We start from the raw sequence: 15974 nt of genomic DNA on the forward strand, positions 1-15974 counted from the left end.
TTAAGAAATATTTTGAAATTTCAGCATATCTGAGTCCCCTTTGTATTATTACAAGGATCCAGTTTATGCAAGCTTGCATTACCATGTGAAGAATATCCATATTGCCTGCTCACAAAGGCTGTTCAGATCCTGAAGGGACATGTAAAGTAAAAACTTAAAGAATAATGGAATAAGAGAGAAGGGAGTGTCCATGTTATAGAGGCTTCATATGTCTGAAACGTTCCCAGAACAAGGCAGGATTTTCCTTCCAGCCTTCTGCTTCCTGACCCTCATGAAGCTCAATACCCACATCTTTCATGTTCCATGAGAGACACTTTCCAGACATATCTCAATTTCATTCTTAGTACATATAGGGGGACCTGAACATACTGAGGCTGAAAGGCAGAAAAATCCTACTAAGTGAAAGCAAAAAAAAACAACCAAACAAAAAAAACCAACAGCCACTACCAGATTGCCAATTAAGAAGAGCAAAGCATAGAAAAGAGGGTATGGAAAAAAATACAACAGAGAGGGAGCTGGCTTTTAACAAGTCTCGGAGGATGTCCTACAACAGCCACTGTGAAGAACACCTGTAAAAGCATGAGAGAATCACAGAATGGCCAGGGTTGGAAGGGACCGCAAGGATCATGAATCTCCAACCCCCTGCCACACGCAGGGCCACCAACCTCCACATTTAATACTAAACCAGGCTGCCCAGGGCCTCATACAATCTGGCCTTGAACACTTCCAGGGATGGGGCATCCACAACCTCTCTGGGCAGCCTGTTCCAGCACCTCACCACTCTCTCTGTAAAGAATTTCCCCCTGACATCCAACCTAAATCTTCCCTTCCTCAACTTAAAACCATTTCCCCTCATCCTGCAGTTATCAACCCTTTCAAAGAGTTGATTCCCCTCCTGTTTGTAGGCTCCCTTTAGGTACTGAAAGGCTGCAATGAGGTCACCCCGCAGCCTTCTTTTCTCCAGGTTGAACATGCCCAGCTCCCACAGCCTGTCTTCACAGGGGAGGTGTTCCAGTCCCCTGATCATCTTCGTGGCCCTCCTCTGGACCCTCTCCAACAGCTGAAAGAACAGATCCTTCTCTGCTCTCTCACAAAACCTTTTGCAAATGTTTTTAAACTATCTTAGATTCTCTTCACGGCTCATCTGGGTTCAAAGTTATGACTAGGCGTTCAGTAACCACCGCAAGGAGCACAACTAGCAAAACGGGAGGAGATTTGTAAAGAAACAGATCAAAGAAGACCAGACAATTCTTAGATCAAGGATGAGGGAGTACATCTAAGACAAAAGAAAAAAAGAAAAAAAAAAGTGAAGAAAAATACAGAGAAACTCTTGAAAGTGGCAAAAGACAGAGGAATTTGGCATGGGAAAATGAGACAGCAATGCACCAGAGAAAAGGTTGAGGAGCATCTTCTTTACTTTAAAACCACAACCATGGCCTAATAGGGCTAAAACACACTTCAGTGTGAGCAGGAGCAAATCACATTCCTGAGATTTTCTTCATCGCATTAACTACTCCTGTGATAGTAACATGTTATAGAGAATTTACAAGTACTTTTCTACTGAACATATTCCATCAAGAAAGCATATCAGCTTCTTTTGTAACACATGTTATTTTAGTCAGGCTATCTGCACCTTAAAACACTCAGCCTATTGTTTCAACAGCAGAGCAGGCCTGCATGCTGAATTATATAAATTGCCCAATATCATATCATCTTGGCTACAGATTTCATTTCATGGGATATGAGACTTCAGTGAAAATCACTATACAATGAGACAGGGAAACTCAGGAAACTCAATCCGTGGTTTCTTTGTTTTTTTGTTGTTGGTTTTTTGTTTTGTGTGTGTTTGTATTACTATTGTTGTTTTTTATTTTAAGTGTAAGCCTACTACATTTCCTTCTGGGAAGATGTTTTTCACACAGAGACAAGTTCTTTGAGTATTATTCACATGGACATAATCACTGGATTAAGTGAGATTTGATTAAATCAGCTTTCGATCTGATACAGCAAAACTACAAATTACAGCACTAAATTAATTTTTAAAAGCCTTTGATAACATGCATACATCTTTAAAATATCTAATCGTGTAAAGTATAGTTGAAAGTTTTGTTTTTCTGGTCTCTTTCTGAGGGTTTATCAGTAAACTAAAACTGTGCTATACACAAGTTGTTGATAATGTCCTGTCTACAGGCAATACTACTATGCATGTATAAAACAATGGATTTTTGTTAAAAGAAGAGTAATTATTTTGGTGTCATTTGATCCTTAATTTTAAATTAGGCAAGGCCTGAATATTTCATTTACAGAGCATACGAGGCGTGGTGGGTTTTTTAAAATGCTACATGGTGAAATCTGATAATTTTTACATTGTAAACATTTTTGTGCTATCCTGTTTTTCTTGAATGACCATGTACGTTTGGAGAAGTAATAAGTTTAAGATACACAGACCAGAGAAACCGCTCTGTTGGCAAAGAGGAGTGAATATGCATGTATACGGCTTTAAAATATAAAGCATGGGAACTAATAAACTAAGGGATTGTTTGTTTGTTTCTTAAGTATAAAGCACAGACACGCTACAGTTACCTGCCTGCTCTATTTAAAATAAAAGAACTAAGTTATTGAAAACAATCAGACTGAGACACTACTCTAATGTGTTTCAAAATCTTAGTATTTTGGAGAAAATAGCACTAAATAGCTCCACAGAATTATATGAGAATCCATTATCTTAATATAAAACATTGCAGCACATAATGCAGCTGGGGCCAGCCTAGAGAAGAGAGGGCTCCAGGGGGACCTTATAGTGGCCCTCCAGTTCTTGAAGGAAAGCTGGGGAGGGGCTTTTTCTAAGGGCATGTAGTGACAGAGCAAGGGGAAATGGCTTTAAACTGGAAGAGGGCAGATTCAGATTAGATACTAGGAAGAAATTTTTTACTGTGAGAGTGGTGAGACACTGGAACAGGTTGCCTAGTGAAGTTGTGGATGCCCTCCCTTCTCTGGAAGCATTGAAGGCCAGGTTGGATGGGGCTTTGAGCAACCTGGTCTAGAGGGAGGTGTCCCTATCTATAGAGGAAAAGCTAGAACTACATGGTCTTGAAGATCTCTTTCCAACCCAAACCATTATATGATTCTATGAATGTAATTGTGTGCTGAGAAATCCCTCCATATTTCTATCAATCTACACTGCTAATCCCCCAGCTTAGTTTACAAGAAAAGCCAATTGCGAAGTTTTTTTCACCAAAGTAGAGCAAACACATCCTTTATGAGCACTATTGAGGCATGAAAGACACAGAAAGATTTTCATTTCAATGACACTACTAGTTCCATCTCAAAGAAACAGAAGTAGATCCCAGGATAAATGGGCTTTACCTTGCAACCTTATGATTCACTCAACACTTGGCTTCAGCTTAGTCAAGGGATGAGGTTCTTCATTTCAAGTCATGAGATGGAGGAAAAAAAAATGAACATTCCAATTGTTGTGGGTTGCTTTTGCTTTTGATTTTAGTGTGCCCAGTTCTACAGAAATACCACTACCTGTTTTCTTGATTTGTCTGGCAGCTGCCATAATGAGCTCATCCCATATAATTACACTCAGACACTTGTTGGATGTGCAAAACCACACAGAATAGGAAAGTAAATTCATCGTAATACAGTATTTCAAAAACAATTATACAGGCTGAATACATCCAAATTCTAGATGCTAGATTTTGAATAAAATATGCTTCTAGCTTCCACGCCAAGTACTCCACTTTGAGGATTAAAAACAAAAAGAAGAAAAACCTGACATAGCTCTAATAACTGAAGCTGCAGCATCCTCATTTGTATGTCTGCAGTTGCTAGACATTAAAGAATAGATTATCTGAAAGAGTAATGGAGTGCAGAAGCCAGAAATCTGATTTCAGACTTCTCAAGCACACATGTTGGTGGACAGATAAGAGGGAAATGGGAGAAGCTAGAAAAAAAAGTTGATTTAGGTTTTTTTGTTTGTTTTAAGTTACTCCTGTAAGCACGAAATGAATCTGGGAATTCTTTTTTTAAAATAGTTTCTTTTCAGTTAAAGAAATTCTCTCAAAGATTGTATACCTGAGATTGTAAATACCCATTCAGTGCCAATTTACTGGCACTGAATACTATATGCATGTATTCACACTAATTTTTTAATTTTGCCATCCACTTTTTTATGATAGGTCCCCATCTTACTTTCAAATTCTCCTTGAGAAAAGGACTGGATACCTTCTGAGCAAGCAGAGGCGGCCTGCACATGAAAATGGTCAACCTGATTTGAAAAGCAGGAAAAATAAGGGTTAGAGATGATTTACTCTAAAGAATTTGCATTTGAGATCTGTCAAGCAATTTCACCCAGGGAACTTGGGATGGAATTTGTGGGAATTTAATTTTGACTAAAATCGAACCCCAAAATAGCATACCCAAAGTAAGCTGGGATGTGTTTGCAATGTAGACTAGTTGAATGCTGATTGTTTGGACACAAAAAAAAGGTCCAAAGTTAATGGTTTGAAATGGTTTCAAACTGAAAGAGGAGAGCTGTAGATCAAATGTAAAAAAAAAAAAAAAAAAAAAAAAGTGGTTGGTTTGTTGGTTTGTTTGTTTCTTTTTTCACTATGAAGGTAGTGAGGTTGTTCAGAGAGGTGGTTGATGCTCCATCCCTGGTGACATCCAAGGTCAGGCTGAACTTGACTGTGAGCAGCCTGATCTGGCTGTGGGCGTCCCTGTTCACTGCAGGGGAGTTGACCCAGATGACTTTTACAGATCCCCTCCAACTCAAACTCCATGATAATTCACATTGGCAGTAAGTTTGCATCACTGATGTAACGCTGTCCTTAAGCCATGGTAAATTGTGTCTGGCCTCCAAATACATACAGTAAGAGCAGCCTCAATGGACATGCTACGTTTCAGGGTCAAGCAGTTTTCCTGCTGCACTTAGAGAAATTCACCTCCTCTCTGCCTTCACGTGGGGCTGGAAGCTCCACTGCAGCTTGTGAACATGAGCAGTTGGAACAATATCCATTTTACTATTTATTTAATTCTGTTTTTGAAATCTGTCCCCTCAAAGGCTTCAGATCAAAGGCTGCTTTAAAAAAATAAATCTCGGTATTACAGAAACTAAGCAGCTAAGGAATAACAGGGAAAGTCCTCATCTGCATAAAGAAACAACTAGAAGACACAAAATGAATGGTACAAAGAAAAAGTAGTCCGTCATCATAATGGAGGGACATTACTCATGCAGCCCCACAGCCATCTGCACTATGAATACATTGTGTTCAATATACTCCCTAATGAATCCCAGTGGGGTGACAGAGAAAAATTACAACAGTTTAGTGACAAATTTTACTGGTAATACTAAACTACTGAGGATAAAGGCAAGTGTTGATTGCTAAGAGATACAGAAGGACTTAATATCAACCAATAACTCGCCAGTAAAAATGTGGGTGAAATTCAATACAACTTAAATATAGACTGATATTCATGGCAAGAAGAAACACCTCGACTTCATACGCATAATGATGGGCTCTGAATGACTTGAAAATGAGATTTCAGTTTTTTAATAGCTCACTCTACAAAAGCACAGTCAACAAAGCAATGTAGCAATTATTACAGCAGAGAATGAAATCAAAATCATCTTTATTCAACAGTGTAAAATATTGAACTGCATCCTGAAAGTTGTAAACAACTCACACTCCCTCTTCTGAGAAAAGAGTAAGCAAAACTAGAAGTTATAAGGAAGTATAACACAGACAATAAAAGGCCAGACATAATTTCCATTTGAGGAATAATTAAGCAGAGGAAAATCAGCTTGGAGAATACATGAAGGCATCAGGTGAAACCAGCCGTTGTCAGGCTCAAAACAGAGCCACTTCTCATCTTTTTCCTCATACAGAACAACTTCTCCTAGCCTATTTCCTACTCCATCCTCACTGACACATGGACCTTAAATGAGGAAAAGGAGTTAAGGAAAAGACACATCATCCTTCCCTGTAATAAAATGCACCCACATAACACAGGCCACTGAGGTGTCCAGCTAAAACTCTGAGGCAGTTTTGCTGGACCTGCAGGCAGTTGACCCGCTGAGCTACTGGCCTCTGGACAAAAAGAACCAAAAGAAATCTCTGGAGATGGACAGTCCTGTCCTAATACCAAATGAAGGAGGCTGCACTCTCCCTACCTTCAGGGTGACTGAAATAACCTGATTTCTGAGAATGGCTACACAGAGAAACAGCCAGCATTTGCAGTCTGTTCTTCCAAGTTATGGCAAAAGCACTGTATCCTACTTCAGTTTTTGGAGGCTGTTCTACTAGGAATAAAAAAGGACTGTCCTGCCTTGCCCCAGTCTTGCCTTGCCAAGCCTGACTGTCACTCACTGTCTGCACACACAGGCATCCTCATTTGCTATCAGGGCATCAGAAAGTGAAGCGGATTTCAACCTCAGCTAGTGCCTGCTAGGTGGGGATTTCTTACAGCCTTTCCAAGCTGATTAAGTGTAATCTTACAGTGAACAAAAGGATCCAACTTAGCAGCTGATTACTCACTAATAAAATACTGTACTTTGAATTCACAGCTCAGCTTATCCCATACTGAAATCTCCCATTTGTATCAATAGACTTGAACTGTAGTTGAACTGATGCAGGGCACTCAACCACAGAGCAGCTGCTCCTGGAAGAAACTTGCCTGCCTTTGAAAGAAATCAGTATGCATTACAGCTGGGGTACAAGCTCCTGTGTTGAAGGTTGAATCTATCTGTTCCAAGGGCCATGACACAATCCTCCACAACCTCTTTCCAAGAGGATTCCTGACACAACTCAGACAAGACCAAAAGCTAGAATTCAGCATGTCTTAGACTATCCAAACCCATGAAAGAAGTGGATATTGCAGGTAATGTAACACCAAGATAGGAGAAAATAAGCCTTTTAACTACTTCTTGCCAAAGAGCTTTTTCCACACCATCAATTTTTTGGGTCAGACACTCTCACATTTGCCTGTAGGGCACCATATGACAGCATATAGCAATGATAGGAAGCCACCTGTCTAAATGTAGCATTTATTATTATGTTTCCTAGCTACCTTCAGATGTTGAAACAAAAAAAAAACAAGCTGGTTGGCAGCGGCTGCTATGACATCTGCCTTCTGCTCAGTCATCAGGTAGCGTTCAATGAAAAAATGTGCCATTGAAACAGTACTTCAGTGGTACTGCTGCCAACATAAAATCTATCCAAACTTGAGCTTCCAAACATGCAAATTTTAGATCCTGGGACTAGACAAAGGTTGGACTGACAGTATTAATGAAAATGGAATAAAGTAAAGGTTTTAAACCAATACTAATTGAGGAAAAAAAACAAAAAGAGGCAGCGCAGGAAAAGAGCATCACCTGATTTTATACAGAAGCTGCGAAAAACTATGACAAAAAATATCCTTGCAAGGATTCTGAAGCTGCCATCAAGTCTGAAAAAGACAAAGAGATAAGAATGCACTGCTATTTCAACATCTGGATTTAAACCAGAACAATAATGTCAATGAAAGACTGCAGATGGCAGGTGGATAATTCCACAGCCGCTAACTGCCCCAAATCCTTTCTGAAGGCTTCAGCCAGACGTAGTCTAATAACAAAAGTGGTCAGAAAGAAAATGACAGAAAATTACTCATGTGAAGGAGACTGAGCAGGCTACAATTTCTGCAGATATAGTACACACATAGACAGCAAACTCTTAATAAAATATACCTGAAATTATTCACTGAGATCATTGTTAAAAAATTCACTCAAATCCTGAGATGACATGTGACTACCACACATGGTCACTTGTTTTTATAAGAAACAAACACAAAGATGGCACTATCTGAACACTATAGAAGCTGACCCATCTGAGACAACGTAAGGGATTTTGACTCAGAAGCAATCAGCACAATAGGATGATAGCTGTTAAGATGTCTCATTGCAGATGCCAATAAAATCAAAAGAAAATTTCTGCCATGAAATTCAGTAGTTCAAACAACTGCTTAGTTCTGTGATGGGACTCTGTAGATAAGTTGTTATAGGTGTAATGGGCTTGCATGATCCCACAGAAAAATACAGCTACCATGACTATAAAGCCACTTGCTTCGGCCAGCAGCTGCAACTCTGGCTTAAAGTAATCAGCATCTCAAACTGGGAAAGAATTATTATCCTGCTGCAGTGTACACACAGTGATGCACATCTTCACGGAATTAATTTCCATCAAACCCAGATGTATTTTCTAGAATGCAGATGAAAATGCTTTTGTCCATCTCTATTCATGGGAAAGTAAGGGAAAGTAAGAAGTATGCTCTTAGAAGAAGCTTGGCTTAAATCAGAGTTTAAACAAGATAAGACTTCATGATTTGAAGAGTACTTAAAATACACTTTTGATCACAGCACAATTTTAAAAGCCTCATCTTTTCTGACACTGGGCCAAATAATTACTTTTCTTTTTTTCCAGGGCTAAGGCAGACCCACACTCAGTGTGTCACACCACACTTACTCCAGAGCTGTGACTTCCTCCACCCTCAAACATCTACAACATCCACACTAACTGCTGCTCTCAGAATCCTCCTGTTGATTCCAAGGACTCTGAACTTGCCTGAAGCATCTCCAATATGAAGAAAGGCTGAGTAACCTGGGTCTGTTCAGCCTGGGGAAAAGACGACTGAAGAGGGATCTGATTAATGTCTATAAGTATTCAAAGGGAGGTGGGAAGTAAATGGATGAGGCTGGGCTCTTCTCGGTGGTGCATAGCAATAGGACAAGAAGTAATGGCCTAAAAATTGAACACAGGAAGTTGCATACAAACATGCAGAAGAACTCCTTTACAGTAAGGCTGATGCAGCACTGGAACAGGCTGCCTAGAGAGGTTGTGGAGTCTCCTCCTAAGGAGATATTAAGAACTGTCTTGATGCCTACCTGTGCGACCTTATTGTAGGGTACTTGCTTTGGCAGGGGGTGGGACTCAACACTCTTGTGAGGTCTCTTCCAACCCTTGCAACTCTGTGATTCTGTGAATTTCATGCAACACGCAATGGGATCACTGGCAAGGATCTATGGAACAAAGTGAAGTAGTGGAGGAACAACATAACCATCCACAATCTTGTACCATCACATGAGCTAGTGTACACTCATGCCCACAATAATGCATCAGAAGTATACTGCTGAGGGTAGCAGTGCACCCAAATAATGTAAGAATCCACGCTGCCATGCAGTATTAACTACACCACCCAATGTACACCCATCGAGCGCAAGAGCATTGCTTCTATAGGGCAGCTTCCTCTTTCAACACAAAGCTTAACTACTAGTAGTAATGTTCTGGGTTCCTTTCAATCAACAAAATAACATTAACATTTCATTTACTAAACACTAAAAAACCAAAACTAATAACAGGTCTTATGTGAAAACACCTGTATGGCCAGATCAGTACCAACATGACACAGACACACTGCTGTCATACACAACCACATCTTCTAGAGAAGCAGTACATTCAGAACAGCCAACATGTATGAATTTGAAAGCTATGCAATAGATAAGCCAGGAAATTCACATTTATTCCAACTCTTCCTAATTTTTGAGCACCTACCTTCACAGCCCAACACTCTTTTGGATGATAAAACAAATGTAGACAAGAGCAGAAGAAAAAAATTAGAAAGAACTCATAATATGTAATCCAGCATGGCTTCCTCTCATTACACACATGCTAATAAGAAAATTATCTGGACAACTGATTTTTTTTTTATTTACTATCAATTAAAGAATCAATCTTTACACTGAAATAATTACAAGCTATACTCACATAATTCATGGTTGTGTAAGCACTGATGACAACAGCAATTTTAATAACCCCTTTCCATCAATCTATCTCAAAAAAAATACAGATAAAATAGACAAACAATTTTAGTGCAAGAACTTAGAGTCAAAAACAGAGGTTCTACAGCATAATCAGAGCTTGAAGACCTCTGATTATAAAATAATGGATTAAAATCAATGAAATGTTACGAATTGCAATTTAAATCAAAATTAATCTCTGCTTGTATTGCTCCTAAATAATCACACCTTGTACCATAAAATACATTACTACCTACTACCTGTCAAGAACAGCTTTGTTTACAACATGTAGAAAATAAAGCTGTAATTGGAATTCATATATATTTTATAAATTTTAAGTTTTCGTATTTTATTTCATATATTTTAAGTTTTACTAATCAGCACTGTATAATACTTAAAATTTTAATTTTTGTAATAAATAAATTTGAACTTGAAACAGAAGTTTTTAAGAAATCATTTCATTACTGTAAGGCCTTTAGTAATTGGCTCATTAGAATAGTCAGAAATTAAAGTCTTTTTTCTGATTGAAGTGTTAGGATGAAAAGAGCCTTTGGTTCAATTTTAACAAAACATCCAGACTAAATTTTCAACAAGACACTAAAACCATAGTTACTTTAAAAATATTTATTTATCATTAAACTGGTGGCTGAATTTATTTCTCCAAAGTGGTACACTTCTGGCAAATAACCCATTACTGCAATCAGAACATAACATTCTATAATGTGCAGATGAGGGCTTTTCACCACTGGTAATTTTTGCCTCTGCCAGTCCTTAGAAACATTATGCCTTTGAGCTCCCAGGTAGTAAAAAGAAAAACTTCAGGAAGTATCCCTTCAATCTACTACCACTAACATCTGAGATGTTCTGGAGTTAACTGAGAGACCTGTAAGGGATTAAATACTAAGAGCAACCACAGCTGCCAGAGATACTCAAATTTTATTTCTGCTTTACCTCATGTAAATTACTCACCCAGATTATAATCTGAGTTTTGCTTAAAAGGTTTTCTATCTAACATGCAGCTCTGTTGAAGAATAATTTCTAAGGAAAATAATAGCAACAAGGAGCTAAAATGACTTATTTCCCACCTACCTCCTTTTTTTTTTTTTTTTTTGCCTGAAGCAATTACAATTCATTAATGTCTTGTACAAATATCTTCCTAGGTCTATCTTGCACGTGAAATATGGTACTTCATTTGTAGTTTTAAGTGAAGTACTTCCTCTGGTGACATGTTGGACCAATGCATCACTAAGAAAAGACATGACTGTGAGTTCTCTGTGTATTTATCATAAGTCCTGTCTGCTGAGGAAAAAGAGGAATTGCAAGTCTAATGGAGCTAATTAAAGCTAATGGAAGTAAATAAAACACTGCTATCAGATGATGTAAACAATTTAAGAACCTAAAAGTGTTTTACAAGTCTTCTTTGTTATATAACCTGTCCAAACAGATAAATATTGTTGGCCCTATTACACAAATTTAGAGAGTAAGGGGCAGGAAGGTTTCTTCTTACATGACAAGATGACTCACTGGCAAAGTCAAGCAAAGGTGAAGGTAAAGATAAATGGAGAAATACAACTCAGTGCTTAATCAGTGTTACCATACCCTACAAGTACCTGAGTAATTAAAATATCATTCATCTAATCAAGTGCAAGAGAATTATAAGATTGACAGTGTGAACTCCAGAACGTGCTACCTCGGACAGGGCATGATCCTAAGCCAGGAGCTGCAGGTTCACTACATCAGCATACACCAAATCAACGCTTCCACCATTTCTGTTCCCCAAAAAAAGCCCTACAAAAAGCTTACAGGAAAGATCCTGCATGATCAAGAGGTTAATCACTTGACTTCTACTGATCCTTTACTGATTGTTTTATTTCTAGTGCTCAAAGCCAGTCTCCAACTGAAAGCACAGCATGGGTGAATATCTAGAAGCAGAGGAAAGGAAAAACCATTCCCAACTGAGTACTATCATAAAGTTACTTTTGAATTTGATTGAAGTTTCTTTTCACACAAACTACTGGGAAAGAATTAAGGTGAGCACTGCTGTTACAGGATTCCCATCCACTCCTGCCAGGGGCAATGGGCCTCACTAGCAGAAGCAGGCATGCAGCACCTAGTATCTACGTGGGCTGCACTGACCTCAAGCTCCTACTGAAATCTAAAGGCAGGTGTTTAAAACATGATGTAGCTAGCCCTCAGTATATCTGCTACATTCAATGGATATACCTGGTATTTTCTACTCAGAAATTATTACTGAATTCTGAGTTACCATCACCGTGCCATGTCATTCCATCTGCATTGTAACTGTTGATTGGAAATGCAATCGTACATCTCCAGAAACAGTATGTTATCCAAGTAACCAGGGAATGATGATTACAAAACATTTTGGCAGGCTGGAGCTCCAATTAAGTTGTTATAAAAACTTCCTGCACACCTGGACGTATCACACCGAAAGCAAACAAGTTAGGTAAATAACATTCTCCTGTGAATGAGCCATGCACTCTACCTACCCTATCCTACTAAGGGATTCGGACCATGCCTAGCCAGTGCCTCAAAATCATTCAGTCTTGGATATGTTTTACATCTTTGAACAGAGAAGGATTTACTGATCTTCCCAGTGGGCTCCTGCTTTAACATGAGGAAGACATTTTAAGTCCATTCAATAACTACTGGGAGGAGGCGGGTGGAGAGGGGAGAATCCACCCCCCTACCTGCCTCTGGGGCATCTCTGATACCTCTCAGTGCTCTCCTTAAGCATGAAAGGCATTCAGCAGCCGACAACGTGCCCTTTGGGTCACGCACGCGCTAGAAACCCCAAACATAAACCTAAATAACTGTAAAAATAAAAGCGTAGAGAGCTGCCTACGTTCCCGCTGTAGCACGCACCTTACGGCAGGGCACGACGCACGCTGCACTTGATCGAGGTTTGCGATAGCGGGACCCGCAGCCGGCCCCAACTCACAGAGCAGCCCCAAGCTCGCAGCGCTCCCGTGGAGATCTCCGCCGAAGTTTTCAGGTGATGTCAACAACAGGAAGGACGACTTCGAGCCAGGTTTCCATTTCTCATCAGCCGCTGCCTTAGAAGTTGGGAGGAAAGCGCGTTTACACCAAACCCGACGCGGGCTCCGGCACCCCGCCCCTTCCCCCGAGCCGGGCTTCCCTTTCTCCCACCGGGGGGCCGCGGTACGAAACGCTTTCATCGCGCGGACATCGGCCCCCGTCCCGCGGTGCCCACGCCCCTACGAGCGCGCTTCCCACGGCCCCCTCACCTCCGCGCCGCCGGGCTGCGGCTCCCGGGCTCGGCTCCGCGCTGCAGTCCCCGCGGCGCTCCGTGCCCGGGACGAGCCCCACCGCCTCCGCCGCCAGCCCTCCCGCTCGCCCCGGAGGTGGTGCCGCCGAGCCGTGCCCGCTGCGACGGCGACACCCAGCGGCGGCGCCACGCCGGCCCGGCCCGGCCGACGAGAGGGGAGTCGCCGCGCGGAGCTGCCGGGCCGCTGCCGCCCCGGTGTCCGGCTCCCTCCTCCCGGTGCCCTCGCGGTGTGCCAGTGCGGAGACGGGGAGGGCGGCGAGTCGCTCGGCAGCCATACCTGGTGTGGGCTGGGCAGGTCGGAGAGAGAAGCGTGAGGCCGGGCTGGTACGGAGCCAGAGCCTGGACGCGGTCTTGAGGTGCTCTCCTGAACACAGGCTCTTCTGCAAAGGTTGTGTGGAGGTGAAGGAGCACAAGTCCTGCCAGAGCACCGAACTCAGATGGGCCAGCTGCTCTTCTCCCAGCCGGCAGGCTTCCAGGGCTGGGCTGCAGTCTGAGAGCCCATGGGAGAGCTTGCTGCACCAGAGCACCGCGTCACCCAGCCTTCTCTTCACTGCAGGGCCCTTTGGTGCACCTCAGCCATATGTCTGTGTGGGCATTTATGTGTGTAAATTCACAAACTGGCAGGAAGGTGAGGTAGACAGGAACATCTTTGAACAGAGCAGGAGAAAGGGGTTGGTGTGAGTAGTATAACAGTATAACAAAGCATAACAGAGGAGGGATCCAAAGAAAGAGAAAACAGAGCAACACAGTTCCTAATGCAGAGATACTGTGGGCATTTTGGTGCAAAGTCCTCTGCCAGAAGGCATTCTTGGGATGATGGCCTGAATGAAGCAAATATCGAAGTATCACAGGCACCAAAACTTGCAACGAATATATGCTTGTGAATGGTTTGTACCAATCCCAACATAATGCCCCCATCTAATACATTTGTCATGAAACAGTTATGATGGTATTCATATTTTGTGCCAGTACTCACACCAATTCTTGCTTCTCGATGTTCTACAGATTCACTGACTCTATAGTTTGGTCAGGATTACTGTGCTAGTCCGAAGTATGACAGTGTTACAGAAATCAGAATATAATTGCTGAAATGCACAAAAATAGGCTGTGATTGCTTACACTACAGCTTTGGTTCCTCATTCCCATATTCAGTATAGGCTTTCTCTGTGGGAACTTCATTGATGCTGTGTAAAATTCTGACATGAGAACAGAAGTATTGGTGCAAGTAACAGTTAAGCTGTGTGTTAAATACGTTCCACATATTCTTGCAGGAGAACTTGATGAGAACTCTGATTGAGAAAAAAGATGTTAACACATTGCAGACAAAAAGGTTTCCCTGGAATTGATCTACAAGCAACCTGATGGGAGTTTTTCCCCTTTAAAGAAGCAGGATGAGACGCTGGCATGACCCCAAAAAGTTTGATGTGGGTGGGCCCCCTGAATATAGGGATGTCAGCAAGCCCACACCTGTGCTTAGTTGTCGTTAACCTCTTTCATCCAGCTTTGTGTTCCCTTTTCTAGTTTTGTTTTCGATCAGGAAGAGAAAGTCATGAGGAATTCCCTCACTTGCCTGAAACAGAAAATATTTGTCATGTCTGTGAAATGGAACTCTCTCTGAAACAGTCCAATCACATTCAATATCTTACACAGTGTGTATTCAAAGACTTAGCCCCATGTCCACTTGCCCCTACCAGCAGTCTGTGAGTGCAGGCATGGCACTGATTCATTGTGTGCAGCAGGCTAGGGAGTTAAATGATCTGATGAAAGAAGAGATTTAAAAAGAAAGAGAAAAGGGGAAAAAGGAGAAAAAGAAAAAAAAGAAAGAATGAAATGTGGAGGGGACAGAGCAACGTGGTGGTAAAGGGACAGAGGACAAACAAGTACTGAAGTTCAAGCAGAGCCCAGGATGGATTATATTGCCAAGAGGTTGGCAGAAATGCTTCAAGCTCCACTCAAAAAAACCTATCTGAGTTTAGAGGGCTCTGAACCTGAAGCTGTAATCAAGCTAATGGTCACTGGCTTCAGCACTGTGGGAAGTGTGCTGTAATCAGTGCTGTCCTACCTGAGCTTCCACGCCTTCATTTGGTATTTCAGTATCTCCAAATTATTCTCTGTGACTGATGCTGTTTCACAGCTCTTTGTGTAAAAGAAACCTGATACAGTCAGCCAGGCCTGTGGGCAAGCCCTGCTTCCCCTGATCAGCTTTGAAACCAGCTGCCCTTCCTGTGCAGATGTGATCAGTGGCGTGCAAGACAGACGGGCCTTTATTACCAACGTGGAAACTTTCCTCCTCTTTCTATTAGGGGTTTTCAACAGATTCGTGTCTCCGAGGGCTGTCCCAAGACAGAAACAATATTGGTGTACGTTCCTGCCCTACATTTAAGTCTTGAATCCTTGTAATGGACTTAATGTTGAAATATTTCACATCACATTCTGGTAAGCTGTTAAGCTGTTCACAGGAAAAACTTCCAAGCAGGTGGATGAGTTGAGAATAAGAAAAGGCATTTATTGAAATCTGCATATTGGTAGATTTGCCACTACATGGGATATAAAGGATGGATTTCTCCTCTCTTTCCTCTCTGGAAAAAGCTGTTCCTCCATTATCTCAAGTGGATTAGAGCAGTCCGAGGGCCTCTTGGTAAGAGGAAGAAGCAGTCAGTGGACAGAAACAGACACAGCACGTATTGGTGGAGCCCAGCTACCAGAGGTGACTTTCTCTGGTCGGGCTGCACGGAACGATGGCCAGAAGGACAGAGCTCGAAGCAATGCGAGAAAGCAAAAGCAGCGCCGGGAGCCCTGGCAAAGAGCTTCCAAACCCTACAGGAAGCCTCA

General features: G+C 41.6%; 1 protein-coding gene across 6 annotated transcripts in view; it reads right to left on the minus strand.

The window, feature by feature from the left end:
* Nucleotides 1-15960, minus strand: part of ANKRD6 (ankyrin repeat domain 6) — a 110148-nt gene extending 94188 nt beyond the window's left edge. For 4 of the 6 annotated variants that reach the window (XM_090136010.1, XM_090136011.1, XM_090136012.1 and 1 more), the window contains exons 1-2: nucleotides 13102-13209; nucleotides 12719-12909 (exon numbers count right to left, since the gene is read on the minus strand). The gene's annotated coding sequence lies outside the window, so the exon portion shown is untranslated. Of the gene's footprint in view, nucleotides 1-12718; nucleotides 12910-13101; nucleotides 13222-13419 lie in introns of those variants that run through there. The other 2 variants (XM_090136013.1, XM_090136015.1) reach the window with 2 other exon arrangements.
* Between the last annotated feature and the right edge of the window lie 14 nt (nucleotides 15961-15974).

This window comes from Phasianus colchicus, chromosome 2 (assembly GCF_987193195.1).
Source record: "Phasianus colchicus chromosome 2, bPhaCol1.hap1.1, whole genome shotgun sequence".
Lineage (NCBI taxonomy): Eukaryota > Metazoa > Chordata > Aves > Galliformes > Phasianidae > Phasianus > Phasianus colchicus.